The sequence below is a fragment of the Nesoenas mayeri genome (assembly GCF_963082525.1).
Source record: "Nesoenas mayeri genome assembly, chromosome: 2".
NCBI classification, from domain to species: Eukaryota; Metazoa; Chordata; class Aves; order Columbiformes; family Columbidae; genus Nesoenas; species Nesoenas mayeri.
Genome location: NC_137543.1, coordinates 148,717,493 through 148,733,270, shown reverse-complemented (window position 1 = coordinate 148,733,270; position 15,778 = coordinate 148,717,493). Strand labels below are relative to the sequence as shown.

At 37.3% G+C, this 15,778-nt stretch overlaps 1 protein-coding gene across 3 annotated transcripts in view; it reads right to left on the bottom strand.

Moving 5' to 3' along the window:
* Nucleotides 1-1,010: 1,010 nt before the first annotated feature.
* LOC308038329 (uncharacterized protein) overlaps nt 1,011-15,778 on the bottom strand; it is a gene marked incomplete at its 5' end in the record, with an annotated part of 48,789 nt that continues 34,021 nt past the window's right edge. For 2 of the 3 annotated variants that reach the window (XM_080340753.1, XM_080340752.1), the window contains 3 exons: nt 1,011-1,571; nt 3,814-3,854; nt 14,717-14,884. Of the gene's footprint in view, nt 1,572-3,813; nt 3,855-10,954; nt 11,299-14,716; nt 14,885-15,778 lie in introns of those variants that run through there. The other variant, XM_080340754.1, reaches the window with a different exon arrangement.

The following is a 15,778-nucleotide window of genomic DNA, read 5'->3' as shown; positions in this document are numbered from 1 at the left end:
AGTTCTTCATTAAACATCCTTTCTTTAGTGCCAAAGTAAGTCTGGCCTGACTTTTGCACTGAAATCAATCTCCTCTATAACTCCAGTCATTGGATTTTCCTCAGTTCCTTTCGAGATAGTAATTAAAATGAAAACAACAATCAATTTTTGCTTTACATTGATAAGAAACACATCACAAAGCTGACAAGTATTCAGCTGGAATATATTAAACCGGGCAGTTAATTCCATATTTATCTAATTTCATAATAAAAAAATCTTTCTGCAAAATTCTAGACTTGCAGATCTCTATTATGCCAGCTGCTGTTAATCAATATGATAACGTCAACACTGCTCAAAAGAACTTGCTGGTTTGCGTGTTATTTTCCATAAAACAATAATGATGAACATCAGTTATGTTCCCTTCTCTTATTGATATAGTCCTGCTAAATTATTCTATCCAAGATCATTGTCAAGCTGATCTTTTATGGCTAAGAAATATAGGCATCTAACACATTCCAGATCATACACAAGCAATAATACATATTTTCACTACAAAATTAGATATTTAAACATCCATCCTAGGACTGTCTACCCAAGCCAGAATTTTTACTGACCATACACACAGATGAGTGTACATACAGAGTCTCACCCTCTCACCCACGTATGCCCAGTTATCTGCTAGAGAAAACTCCACTTGCTGCAAATCTTTCAATCTGGCTTGCAGACTTGCAGCTATAATCCTTTTTAGCTCATATCCTCCCCTCTCTATAGAAAATGACAGATACATTATTTAATTTAAAGTTTTACAAGCTCTTGTAATAAAAATTGTAAGCTACAGTGTTTACTGTTGAGAAGTTGCTTTTGCATTCTCCTAAGAAATACAATACACTAAATATTAGACACAGTAATTACTTGAAGGACTTTTTATTTAATATTTAAATTGAAGGATGAAACCATTCTATAAATTGTTACGGAATATCACACAAGATATAATGCAGGTATGTAACGCTCTCTCTGTACAGCTTAAAGAATAGAAGCAAATAATTCCTGTCTGATGAAACATATCTTTGATACTATTTTCCATTATAGCGACAATCTAGTATTGCAGACATAGATCAGAAATGTATTTTTATGCATATTCAACTATTATGCTCCTAAGTTATCAGTAATTTAAAATGTATTTTCTTCAAAAATACTTCAGTAGCACTCAGTCAACCTAAAATATCACTCTCCGGTGTCAGAACCTTAGTCGATGACCATTTTCACCTGTGTGAAAATAGATATTCCCTTCAAATTCTTACTTTTTTTGTACATAATTCTCAAGCAAAAAAAAAAAAAAAATAAGCTAAAATCATGTCCATGTTTATAAAAAGCCGGTCCTGTACCCTAACCCATGGAGGATCTGGGTGTCTCAGTAATTCTACTCCACAACCACACAAAAGTGTCAGTGAATAAATACTGTGGTCTCAGACACTCACCATTGGTGCTGCCTGTTCCGCCAGCTGCCAGAGCCGCCGTTCCCTGCAGGTCTTTCAGATTCAATTCCAAAATTGCAAGAAGCCTCTGGTTTAGTAGCTCCTCTAGTCTATTATCTGCAACAGATGCAAAATACCAGGCAGCGGTTGGAAAACTACATTTATATATTTCTTTTAAAAATTGAATGCTATCAGATGGATCTTGAACTCAAAAGTTACTTTATATTGGAAATAATGTCCATGATATAGCAAATTATTAGCCTATACTGTGAGTAATGTTTAAAAGAAACTTTCAAGCCTTGAAAAGCAAGCGCTGTTATGTGCTCATATTTAAATAGTACCAAAATTTAAAAGTGTATAAAGAATGAAAAACAGTGGCATTTTTATTACCTTGTTAACTCTGCCTTCCTGAATGTGTTATATTTGAGATATAAGCCCTTCAAAACAAAGATTGTCTTCTTGTTTGTATCACAATGTAACTGTGATTCACATTCCAGCCTCAGGATTGTAATGTCTTATTTTCCCATCTTACACAAGAGCAAGAAGGAATTATGGTCAGACATAGGAGGGGGGATAAGTTCCCAACCCTAATTAAGCCAATCTCAAAACTCTCATTAACTGCAGCAGAGCCCACCATAAATCATTGGATACTATGAATCACCTGGGCCCTGAGTGCCACCTGTTCCCCCTCCAAGGGGCTCAGCCACCTGTGGCCAAGGACAACTCTGGTAGGATGCAGGTTGGTGACGTGGGGAGAAGATTATGTTGGATCATGTTGGACGTGTCCTGTGCTCCGGACTGTTAGGTGATCCTGATCACCAGAACCAGCCCAGCCCTGCTTGCCTTGCCCAGCTACTGAGGGACTGTGCCCTCGTCAGTGGAGACACTGACCACAATCATTTGCTGTCACCGTCCTCTCCCAGATGGCCTTCCCTTGTGGAGCAGCCTCTTCTTGCTGCTCCCTGACACACAGAATCTCACTGTCCTTCAGCTCCCACCTTTTTGTTCTCTTTTGGCTTCTTCCTATTTCTGACGCCATTGATTATTCTCACCTCCCTGGCACTTTACACCCACTAGGCTTGAAGATACTTTTTTTTTTGCTCCAGTTCTTTTCAAGACTGTTCTTTTAGTTCATCTTTGATGCAATATCTTTCCTCACTCTCTCATTATTCCCCAGGGCAGTGTCTATAGCCTTTTGCTCATCTTACTTTATGTTCTCTCTCTAAGCAATTTCAGCAGCTGACACATCTTAGGTTATTATCTCCATGCTGATGACTAACAAATCAAGCTCAGCATCATTAATTGTTCTTCTAGTAACATTCTCCATCCATCCTTCTCTCAAAGATGTCATTTCAAGGTTTTATCAGCTTTAACTAGACTTGTGAAAAAGAGCTAATATTTTGCTTTCCAAAAATTTGCTGTATCTTTATTTCCAAAACTAGTTTTCTGGATACTCAGGTGCATGATCTCAGGATACTTTCAAAGTTTTCCCTCACATTACTCTTAATGAAAGAAAACTCCACACGCCATTCTGCGATCCTGTTCTATTCAACATCCTCTTTCCCTGTTTCTTCAAACAGAATGGCCTCCTTTCAGACTTCATAAAATGTTATAAAGGCCCTTTCAATTTGTTTATGTAATACCCTTTGTTCAGGTAGTACCCTTGCCTAAATACTGTCCCACCTGAATTCTTCTGCCAGCTCCCAGTTCTCCTCAACATCAGATTTACATTTTTCAGTATTGCTTTTAAGTGTCCATGTAACATATAAATCTAAATATTTAAAAAATAATAAGAAATTAAACCCTTTATCAGGTAAACTACACCTAGTTACCAAGTAGAAGAAATACCTGAGCTAGCTTTATATTAGTCAGGTATTGGCAGAAGTCAGAAGTAGTGAAATACCACTAGCAAAACTGGTATCAAGCTGCTTGGCAGGATGTATTAGTTCATGCCCAGCTTTATGTATTTCTGAATAAATACTCTTCCCGTTCCCTCATTAAGCTTTATGCTTATTTACTTTTGGTACATTCTGCTAGTATTCCCAGTATTTTTAATTGTTTCACAGTTTGTCATCTATATGTCCAATGATGTAAAGTTGTTTAGCTTATTTGCATTTAAATTCCTCTTAAACTAATTGTATTTTTCATAGTGTCTCCAGTACCTTTCACTAATATCTGTTTCTTCATCTTGAGCCCAGGAGTTGCTAGAGCAGTAACACTTCTTCAATAAGTGCCTATGAGGTGTTAAACAGGGACCTAAATAACAGAATGCAGATCTCTACATTTATTCTGCGTTTACCAGCATTTCTGCCCATTTCACTGTCTTCAAAAGCTTCTTTGTCTTTCAGATCTCTCGTACCTGATGACAGCTTGGCAAGCACGCTTCAAATGCTTTCTTCCCTGCATATAAGGATAAAAGCTACTCAGAAAGATGTTCAGCAGACAAAACATCTCAACAGTGTCTAATGATTTTCCTCTAGAAACTGGCACATGGCATACTCTAAAAAAGAGTGAGGTAAGCTTTATATACCCCTAAGAATCAGACTTCAATGCATTTCTTGCTGCAGGCCTGTGCATTCCATGTAGCTTCATTCAGCGATTCAGTGTATGTACGAGTCCAGATACAGGTATTTCAGCCCATTTTGCAAAGCACATGCGTAGCACAGATGTAGGTAGTTTTGTCCTCACATGAAGATTTGAGATTTTGCTGTAGAATATTTTTACCTCATCCTTTATTATATCATCTTTATTAGCTATTTTAAACAGATAGATGAGGAACTGGCACAAACCGCAGGTTTTATGGAGTTGGTCAACTTTTGGTAACAATTGGGAAAATGAACAAACAAACAAAACCCAAAAAAAACCGCGTACACACACACAAAAAAAACCAACCCAGCTTGCTGTGGGCAAACTGTCACCATCGTTAGAAAATGTTCTATCTCATTGGGAGTGTGACGAAAGCAAGAAGTTACTTTAGGAAAACATATAGGTCTTAATCTAGGGCACAGAAGCATAGTAACACATTTTGCTTGAAAACTATGTTCTATATTTAGTACTCTGATCTTTTTGGTCTATAGCATCTTATATATAAGTACATAGTACATTACAGCCTTGATTATCATTTATATTAAAGCCACTAGATACTGTTAATGTAATGAAACTTTAAAATGGCTGAAGCACCACGAGTATAAAGCACATTCAGGCTTATATTTATTGCTAATCTGAAGATCAAAAAAAGGATTAATAAGTAACATATTTCTGTTGTTATATATTTACCTAAAACCAAATCTTTAAGATTTATTCCTTTATAACAAACTTATTTGCAAGATGATGATGGGTACCGAACCATGCAAAGGTATCTGGAGACATAAGAATCATTCTCTCTTTTTATAGAAGCAAAAATTGAAGGCTCAGCAGACAGGGATGAACAGGTTTGCAAAGGTTAAGAAGAAAATTAATTGCCAAAATGGAAATATCTGTGCAGCATCTGATCAATGTCCTTTTCTGTCTAAAAAGACTGCAAACACACATGGACAAATTGCATTTCTCTTGGCTAAATATCAAGATGATTTCATGAATTTTTAGAATTTAAAAAAAAATGTGGTTATGTTGCCGTACTTTTTAACACATAAAGAATGAGCACATAAAGCTGACGGTCATGTCAGGAATTGCACCAGAAACCTTAGTGGGGCCAGGTGTGTCTTATTTCTCTGGATAACCCTGCAAGTTCCAGTATTGATCAGTTAAGGAGGCATCATCCAGTCCAGAGGTGTCAAACGCATTTTCAGCGGCGGCCACATCGGCCTTGCGGTTGTCTTCAAAGGGCCGAATGTAATTTTAGGACTGTAGAAATGTATGTGTAGTTAATTCAACTTTGAAGGCAAACGTGGGGCCGATGTGGCCCCCAGTGAAAATGTGTTTGACACTCCTGATCTAGTCAGTCAAGGAAGATTGATGGCCACAGAAAATAACCCATAATAATTTGTGGAGTCACTCTGGAAATAATAATTGTCATTATAGGGATCCTACACTGTTGTTTGTCTGTATCTAATTAAATCATGGTTATTTTCTACATGTGACGTAGGCTCCTTATTTGACAACTATCACAAAAATATAAGTTTTACTTGTGTAAATACTCCCCATGTAGCAAAAACATTTTTAATAGCAGAACACATTAATGCACATAAATTTTCATACACTATTCATCATATAGTATGCTTTACAAGTATTTTAAATTCATTCTTTCTGCATATCAGCATGATTCAATGTGTTTTATGTGTAATCAACTCAGTCAGAAGTATGTTCACTGGTATAACAAATTCCCAGTCTATCAGGGAGAAATGCTTCTCAGTACCATTAAAACACTGGATTTGGGAAGCACATTCTATGGTTTCTGGCAATCTTTGGCATGGTGGCACTACTTACAATCAGACATTCTTCTTTCAAAATTAGAGATTTATCTTTAGCATCTACTACTTCTTTTTATAGTCTGTGGAAGCCTTTTTTTCTTCAGGTAGGATGGTTTCCAAAGTTACATTCTAGAATAGCATTACGTTATATTGTTTGTGATTATTACAATAGTGGTCAACTGATAAATGTTCTTAACATATTCAAATCCTGAATAAAAGCATTCTAACTATAAACTAATAGTCTTTAAGAACTAAGAAGTAATTAGTTAATTTACTAAAACTAATCTCTAAACAGATGAATTGAATAATATTTGCCCTTTTTTCTCATTTTGATTTACTCACCAAATTTACAGAACCTTATCCAGAAACCGAGTTCCATTTTAACTTTTTACCATCAACTTTTTCAAGACTGACAAGTCTGAGATCAAACCAATGAAATGCTGGCAGTTGATAATTTAAAATAAATTATTCAATATTTGGAAAATTACAGAATGTATATAATCTTTCTGTGGGGTCATAGAAGGTAGGCATTTTGAACTATGGGAACAGTACTGGACAAAGAAGAGATGTCTCACACAATAGTGCTGGTTAGACTGTCATATTCTGGTGTGCAAAGGAAAACAGCGATGCTAGAGGTTTGGTGTAGGTTACCGTCATTGCCATCATAGAATCATATTCATCATTTCCATATGGTTAGCAAACATTAAGGTATTTTACTCCAAAATATGTTCTTGATTATATTTCGACACTTTTACAGGATAATCTTATATATTCAAATTCCTATATTAGGTTTTTACCTCCTCGCCTCAGGACACTCTTGTAGACTGCTCTCAAATCAAAATACTGTAATGTAAGCATAATATATTGTAACTGCAGTCTCTGTGCTACTTCTGTCATGTAGAAGAACTGATGAAATCCAAGATAGAAATTATTTTCATGTAAAAGCTCCCAAAAGTCAAACATGCTGTGTTCAACTGCTGAACATTCATTTATGACAGAGTTACCTGCTTCACTGGAGTTTAAGGAAGTAAAACTCATGAATATATTAAAACATGGGAACTAAGAACACCCAAGAGCCAATATATTATTTTGGAAATAAAAGAAACACTTGGTTTCACTTTTTTATCTTGATTCAGTTCCTTTATGTTTATATATTTGTCCCCCAAAACAATAAGAAATATCAAAATGGAACATTTTACAATGCTGCTTATTTCACAGACCTGAAAAAAAAAGGACAGGTAGGAAAATGGAATAATCCCTTCTACTGCAATCAATTTCTTCAAGTTTAAACAGCTGCAATTCAAGCCACAAACAAGACAGTTTTCTCACTGAATGAAGCTACGCTGAGGGTCAATTGTTAATGTATAGACGGCACTTACACAGGAGTACTGTAGCAATAAAAAATTATTAAATTAACCTGTTCAGTGTATTAGAGAAAATAATAAGCTCTGTCCTCATTTGCCTCTGTTTCTTCTTCTGAAATAGTTTACTACTACATTACATTCACAAAACAGACTTGACGATTAGAACAGACAAAACACAATGTAACTTTGCAGGTACTATAGTGACCAACATCTTGGAAAATAAATACTTCAGAGCTTTAAGTTATTTCTTCTAATAATCATCTGTTGTTGTTTGGTCTGAGGTTCAATGGTACATTTTATTTGGCATCAAAACTGATTTTTAAATTTTCTACCCTACCACATTTGGAGCCGGTATTCCCTCCAGCACACTACAGCTCACTACCTTCTCAGTAGTGTTACTGCAATGATGTGTAAGGCTGCAATCGGAAATGACCGATGTTTAAAGAAAAATTTGGCTGGTTCTGCCTTTTATTGCTGCACTGGACTCTGACTAGTCTCTGAGGCACACTGAAAAACCCTAACATCCAGCTTCTTCAGGCTAAAATCACCAGAAAAATGCATCTTTCTTGCAGCAGCTACACTGAACTAAGTCATTTGATCAGTTTTTCTTGTATTGAGTTTTTTATCTATTTACTGTAAAACAAAGGGAGTTATCATGGTTGACTTTTAATAGTGTATTAGGAAAGAAAAGAAAGAGGGAGAGATGGAAAGAGAGAAGGAGGGAGGGAGGGAGGGAGGGAGGAAGGAAGGAAGGAAGGAAGGAAGGGAGGGAGGGAGAAAGGAAGGGAGGGAGGGAGAAAGAAAGACAGAAAGACAGAAAGAGGAAAGAGAGGAAGAGAGGAAGAAAGAGAGAGAGAAAGAGAAAGAAAGAGAGAAAGAGAAAGAAAGAGAGAAAGAGAGAGAGAAAGAGAGAGAGAGAAAAAGAAAGAAAGAAAGAAAGAAAGAAAAAGAAAGAAAGAAAGAAAGAAAGAAAGAAAGAAAGAAAGAAAAAGAAAGAAAGAAAGAAAGAAAGAAAGAAAGAAAGAAAAAGAAAGAAAGAAAGAAAGAAAGAAAGAAAGAAAGAAAGAAAGAAAGAAAGAGGAAAGAAAGAAAGATTTACAACTCTTCTTTGGAAAGTGACAAGCACAAGTATCCCATCCCATCCTCCTTCAAAAGCATTATTGTTTTGAAGAATATGAAGGAAACCTGCCTGAAAGCTGGATGGATTTAGAGTTTACATGACTGAAATACAAGGCTTTCTATTTGGATGGAGAGGGAAGAAATAAAGCAGCTGCTGAATGCTGACATAGCTCAGAATAATCATTAGAGATGCTGTAAATTATACTGACATAATGTACTTTCATGGCAGAATCTCGAGTACTACTTGTGAGATCCCACCAAAATCGTTACCTCTTTGTATCACAGATTTAATCTGCAGCAAGTAAATGATGATGTTTGTCCATGTTTATAAATATTTTTAATAAATTGACAATAAAAATATTGTATCAATCAGTCCTGTAAAAGTCAAAAAGCTGGAGTATAGATGCAGCACTTTCGTTTTCCTGAGATTCATGGGATGAATCTTCTTGTCATAGCGGTGAATCTTCTTGTATATTTAAAGACTTGGGTAGTAATTGTTCTAGATGTTTTAAGGAGAAATGTGACAAAGTTGAGAAGAATAATCAGGTCTACTTGCAGTATAAGTGGTTTTAATATTACTGAACAGTTCGGAAATGAATAATATTTTTAAACTAGGATATTGCCCAAAATGAAGCTACACCGCTAATGCAAGAGTCAAGAAGGCCATGGCCATAGTCATTTAGAGTATTCTGGTACTATATTTATCATTCACAGCAAAGAACAAACTGTGGTCCCTGGGCCAACAAAGATTAATCCATTTAAGCCTGAGTCCTTCGGAGCACACTGGCTGTGTTCATACCTCCTAGGAAAGGGAGTACACCCTGTCCTGCCTCACGTAAACATGCACCACATTCACCATTCATTTGCCTCATGCACAACACGTGAATATACCAGTGTTTTCAATACAAGGCTTTGTGCTCAGCATGTCCTCAGTGACACATCCTGTCTATGGGCCAGACTTATCCTCCAGAAAGGGCCATCTAAGCCACTACTATGTTGACAGTTAGGGACACTCTGGAAGAACTAGTGCTACTAGAACTGCAGGTGTAGGAAGAGATACTTATCAGTGGCATGTTCCAGCACATTGATTTTCAGGCGTCAGGCTGAGCCATGAATGCTATGGTAAGCTTCCTTCTGTTCAGAGAAGCTTTTGAGTCCCGGAATAGTATCTCCTTGCTAACACTATAGCGTGCTGTATCTCAAATGACTCAGCAGCAAGTGTAATTTGGACGGAGGGAACACTTGCACACAGAGAAGTAAAATCCCATGAAACTTCCACAGTCCTTGACTTCCACCAGCAGGCAGCTTACTAGGGCAAGGCTACCAGGCTAGCTGGTGATTTCCCAAACCATCAGGATGTCCAAATCTGCATTCATTAGCAACACCAGTTAGGCTGCATGGGCCTCTCCTCAGTGACACTTGGGTCAAATGCAGAGAGACAGATCCAGATGTCCCTGAAGCCTGAGTCACAGCTTCCGCTGAGAAGCAGCTCACAGTTCATTTGAGCCTGAATTTCCTCAGGATCAACACTGAGCTGGAATTTAATGAACTGACAGGCAAGTCGAAAAATCACCAAGGATTAAAAGGAGATAAACAGGATGCAAATGTGGAACACTCCAGTCTGCCTCACCTCATACAGGAGAATGTTAACCAACACTTTCAGAACAGGATCTCTACGCACAGACTGGTACTGCTGTTGTTATAATACGAGTAGCCCAGGCTTCTGCATGAGCAGAGAACACCGTGATGTCTCCTGTGATCCTCCTCCATTTCAGGACTAGTCCTGCCCAATGAATAGGTCTCAAAGGATAACGCTTAATATTGATAGTGCAATTTATAATGATCATTCTTGAAAAATAAATCTTAACTGTAGATGAAGTTGGACTTTCCATATATTCATCTTGCCTTTAAAAAACAAACAAGCAAAACCAAAAAAGGTAAGCAAAAAGGAACATACAAAACCTGATTTTCTCTTTGCTCTCGCTGCTGCTGCCCTTTGCTGGATTTTTTTCAAAACAACCAGTTTTACTGACTGAAATAAAGTTTCAATCTTTTTCAATAAACCAAAGCAAGAATTTTTGTGGCATTCATTCTGCTGTACTGTGGCCATAATAAAATGATCCTTGTTAAAATGGGCAAGAATTTTGCAGTCAGGGTCACCTTTTAAGCAATGTGGTGTGAAAGCTGCATTATCTGTCATTCTGTTCATTGTGGCTAGAACCAGATGAAAAACATTGTAACATATTTCCCAGGATTAACTAGCTATGTCATCTGCATTTAAGGAAAGTTACCAGCCTTCTGGACCTGAGGGTTCTGGTCTTAAATATTTACAAGTACAAAAAGCCTAAGTATGCTTCATACCCACACCAGCCTTGCCTATTAACAATCACTGTGTTTTCTAGGTTCTTATCCAATTTAATCACCAACACAGTCGACGGTAATTTATTGTTTCTGATTTGCAGTTTACAGCCCTATGACTTATTCAGGATCCAGATCGCTTACATTCATGTTTGTAAATTAAAAAAAAAATTATATTAATAAAAATTGAACAGTCTTGTGACCTAAATACAGTATTAGAACTGTCATTTAAAGCGATATTAAGGTTCTAAGTAGTATGCATTCTTAAATCTCTAGTTTATCAAAAGGTTACTATACATACACTTGAGTCTACATGTGCCTCTTTCACTTCAACTTATAAATATTCTCCACTGTGCTTATAATCTGTAAGAAAGTTAATATTATTAGTAACTACAGTAAAAGAAAAAGCTCTTTGTATTGTGTGTAAGTTGCAAGGTTTTAGTAGGGGCAGCAGGGGCACAAGGGGCTGCAGCGGTGGCCTCTGTGGACGGAGATTGGGGGATGCTCCATGCTGGACACAGCTGGTTCCATCAGCTCCATAACGGAGCCACCACAGGCCAAAGCTGAGCCAAACCAAAGGAGTTCGTGGTGTTTCTGGAAACAAGAGGACAGAAGCCCGATGTGACCGTACAAGTTAAAGAACACAATCATTACAGAAAATACATATCATTACTAGTTAAAAGTCAACTGATTAATAGTTGTGTCTGAAAAATATTCTTTTGCTTAAAGGCAAATAGTTAATTTACAGTAAAACATAATTGGTACATGACATTCAACGTATCTGGTTGTTGAACTAGCAATAAGCATATAATTACACACTACTATATCATTTGCTGCTCTAGTGAAAAGCTACAAGGACAAGAACCTTAAGCTGTTAGTGAAGAATTTTTAAAGCATTGAACAACATACAATAATTGCTTTCAGAGCAATTATGATAAATTGTTCTGAGAAAACACTGATCAAAAACTGATTATTAATCAAAGGCTTGTGTAATCTGGGTCATGATATTTTAATTGGGTCAACAGACTCTCGAAAGTCTTCTGAACTTCATGGAGTTTTCCCAAGTATAAAATAATAATCATTTAATCAAATTCAATTTTTGTTTTTTCCAATATAAAGACATATTTTATTTAATTGGCATTATTATGGTATGATCATCCAGTGTTCTGCTATTAACAAAAAAGCCTTTCCTATGTCCTTGCATTTGTACAATCCCAATGAAAGGAGCCTTTTAGCTTAAACTGAAGAATATAAATGAGAAAGCATTTTTTGTTGACCTGGTAATAAAAGGATAAGAAGTTTTTTAAATGGAGAAAGAAAAAACACATGAAAAATTTGACTGTGAATTGTAAAGGTAGCATTTTTCACTATTGGTAAGTGAAGTATTACTCTGAAAGCAGCCAATATATATTGTCAGCTGGTTTTGTTCCAAAAGACAGTTACAATAGACCTAGTATAAATTACAGATGTGCCAGCTACACGCTTTCAGGTTCAAGGCATGAAATAATTAGGCCTCTATACCCTGAAACAACTTTAGACAGTTCTCAGCTACCACCTGAAGCATGAAAAACACATGGTCAGGATTCAGATCAGTTAATCAGCCTACCTGGGTAAGGTTCGTTTTTCTTAACTGAAATTGCAAGGGCTAGGGTAGTTATTTTAGAGTCTCTGTTGAAGGAAAAAAGCCAGACAGAAAGCAAAAGGCAAAGCTCACTAGAGTAAGTGAACAAAGAAATGTGTTTCTATTACGTTGAGGGAGACAGGAGTACATATTTCTGTAAACAAACAAGATTACAATGAAACAATAACTTACTAGTACTGATTTGTGAGAAGACAGGGAGATCTGAGGAAAGCTAAGGACACAATAAGGACACTAATTTTCTTAATATTTTCAGTGTGTAAGCAGTTCCTGGCAGAGTACCAGAAGCCCAAACTGCTTTGGTAAAGCAGACTCACACAGCCAGTAACATTTTCATTCTGTTCTTTCAAGAATTGTCCAAAGCAGAAGTTGAAAACAAACAAACAAAACCCCACACCCACACAGCAGTTAATGAAAACTACCTAGGAAAGAAGGGAGAACCAGGGAAGGAAAGATGCGAGTATAATCACAGCTGCTCCAGTAAGAGCTGCTGTTCTGTGCCACCACCAAGGCGCTCCAGGGAGCTGTAAGGGTGTTTCAGCTGTGACTGCCTGAAACACCGAATGCACCAGCAAAGTCCCATTAGAAAAGGCAACAAAACTAGCTCTAATCCACAACATTACTGCAGGTTTTGCCAGTTAAGTCATGGACAAATCCTTTTATTTTTACTTTGCTTTCATTCAAACCTGCACAAGGATATATATATTCTCAGATGTACCTGAGGGCTATTGAAAAACCAAGAAATTTTCATCGCCACACACACTATTGAGGCTGAGAGCAATAATTATGTAAATTCTCTTATTCCCCCAAAGTGTCAATGTGACATTGCTTATTTCTGGTAACAAACATGAGGACCAACAGCATGAGGCTGGATGAGTAGACCTAGTTAATATTAGTGTACCAAAACAATTTAAAAGCAGCACTTAGACACTCCAAATTACTTCCAGGTAAATGCATGTACTTCCCACATATGAGAAAACTCAAATTATTCCAAGTTTATTTTTCATAGCAGCTCTCAGCACATTCTTCTCTTGCCTTAGGCCAGCCTAAACAACACAGAACCAGCTGTATCTCCTTTTCTCTTTCAGGTCACTTCCAGTATGAGGAAGGTGGGTAAAATAACCTACCGCATTTTCCAAAGCTTTTTCTGGCTGTCTCAGATGGAGTATAACATTACCCCCACTGTGTAGTTTCTCACTAGAATAAAACAAGCTGTGAAAAGCCACAAGCCATTACCATTAAACCTGCTGCTTACATACAATTTACCCAGAGAGCGAATGGCCAATACAGCAAATATTAGTGAAAATGGGGTAGGAATTTAGATCAGAATAGGAATTGAAGAGGTTAGAACCAATCTAAATATAAGATTTCAAATCAACTGAGCAAGCCAAAATGAGATCATAACTGCTATAATGTAGGTGATCACTGCTACGCTTGGTCTTTAATAACTGCTAGCAGCAAACAACCAAGGAAGAGTACAGAACTGGTACATATAGAATTTATTCTGACTCATATCTCCACCTCCTGGCAAACATAAACAAAAAATTATGCCAAGACCACTGCAGTCCACTTGTCCTCCATCCATGTCCATCTCCAACCCCATCTCGCTACTGATACCCCACAGAAACCACTAGAAGAGGCCAATCAATTGTGGGTGCCCATGTGGCAAGTACCTACACCTGAGCTAGTGACACTGGATTCCTTTTCAGTCAACAGAAATCCAGACAGTCCAGGCAGTGCATAGAAATCAACCTCCACGAGAAAAAACACCTGCATTTAGTTATATGAGTTAATTTCTAAGGCTCCCTATAAAAATAATGAAAAGAGATATGCTTAGTACATATTCTTACAGTTAACTGGCACATTTTTGGTCTGAATTGTAAGAGACTTTAAGCAAAAATTACACGGGGAAAATCTAATGAAGGGATATTTCACTATTTCAACACAAACTGATGTCTCTTTTCGATGTTTCCTATCACCGCCTGGTCAGATTTATGCTGCTGAAAAGTTAAACCCAGCTCTCTGAAAACTTAAACCCAAATCACTGTGAGCAATGGGATATTGTGGTATTACTTTTAAAATGCGTAAAAATACAAAGAAAACAGATAAGTAAGAAACTGTAGCGTTTATTTTAAGAGTATGTATTACTTGGTTTGTAGTAAGAATGTATCTGTAATACTTGAATACAAAAGACAAAAACATAAAACATTTTAATATATATTTTAAAAGCACAGAATGTTATGTACTTTTATGCAGGTTCCAAATAACTTTTAGCATGTTTAAAAGCAAAATCTTCTACAGCACTACGTTAGAAAATAACGCTATTTTCTGTTTTTTCACAAGCATGCTCCAGACCTGGCACCAAATACCTACCTATTCAAAGCACTGTATTCCCCGGGTAATGAACAACGTGCCTCCTCAGTGCTCTGCTTCACCCATTCCGAAGAAACAGGTCAGGACTGACAGAGGTTCCTGCTCCCTCTCACAGCAGCACCTGCAGCAGGGAAGTTTCTGGACCATTTCAGTTGCTTCTTCTCAGACCTAAAAATCCAAGAAGATCTGCAGGATGCTTTTTGTTTGGGAGACCTGACAGGGGCCAGGTTCTGGGCACAGATGATATGATGACCATAGGAGCACCCACCAGCCTTTCAGCAATTTCTTTCCCAAGTCTCCTGGTCAGGATCCCACACATAGTTTTGTAATTTGCTGGTAGGGACCATATTGTCCCAATGTCTGTACAGCACCCAGAGCCTCAAAGCCCTCCATGTAAGGGTTAGACAGAAAGTGTCACGGAAGAAATAACTGCAGTGCTAACTAGGACGGCCAGGGAACCTGAAAAAGGAGATTCCTTTCTGGAGGATGTGCCTACTTATGAGGTAAAACAAAAGAGCTTTTAACAAAGCAGAGCTAAAATAATGATATTTGATGTGTGTTGTGCTGTATGTGCAGTGTGTGTGGTGCCACAAAATACTGATCGCCCAGGCATTATGGTGCAGTGCTCATTAGGTGTTTAGCACCATGTGTGTATGTTCAGGCACAAGGCAGCAGGACTGTGGGTGCTTCAGACAATCCCAGTTGGGGCCACACCATTGAGAAATGAATGATGTACAATGTCAAAAAGTTAATAAGTAATTTAAAGTTTTTACTGTTACTGGAGCTTCAGGCTTTAATTAAAATAATCAATGATCAAAGCGTGACCGTACATTGCTTTTAACATGAATACTGTCAGTTTTCACACAGGCAACAGGTAGTGTATTGATGTTGCATACCAACAAGAACCAGAATGTGTCCTCTCAGGCAGGAGAAAATGAAATCTCCTTTTCTCTGTGAGAAAAGGTTGGTTTTTTTTTTTCAATACATTGGACTTCATAAATACATAAAGCCCCGAAGAGAATTCTATTTTAAAATGTGGAGGAGACGGAGCATGATAAGGAC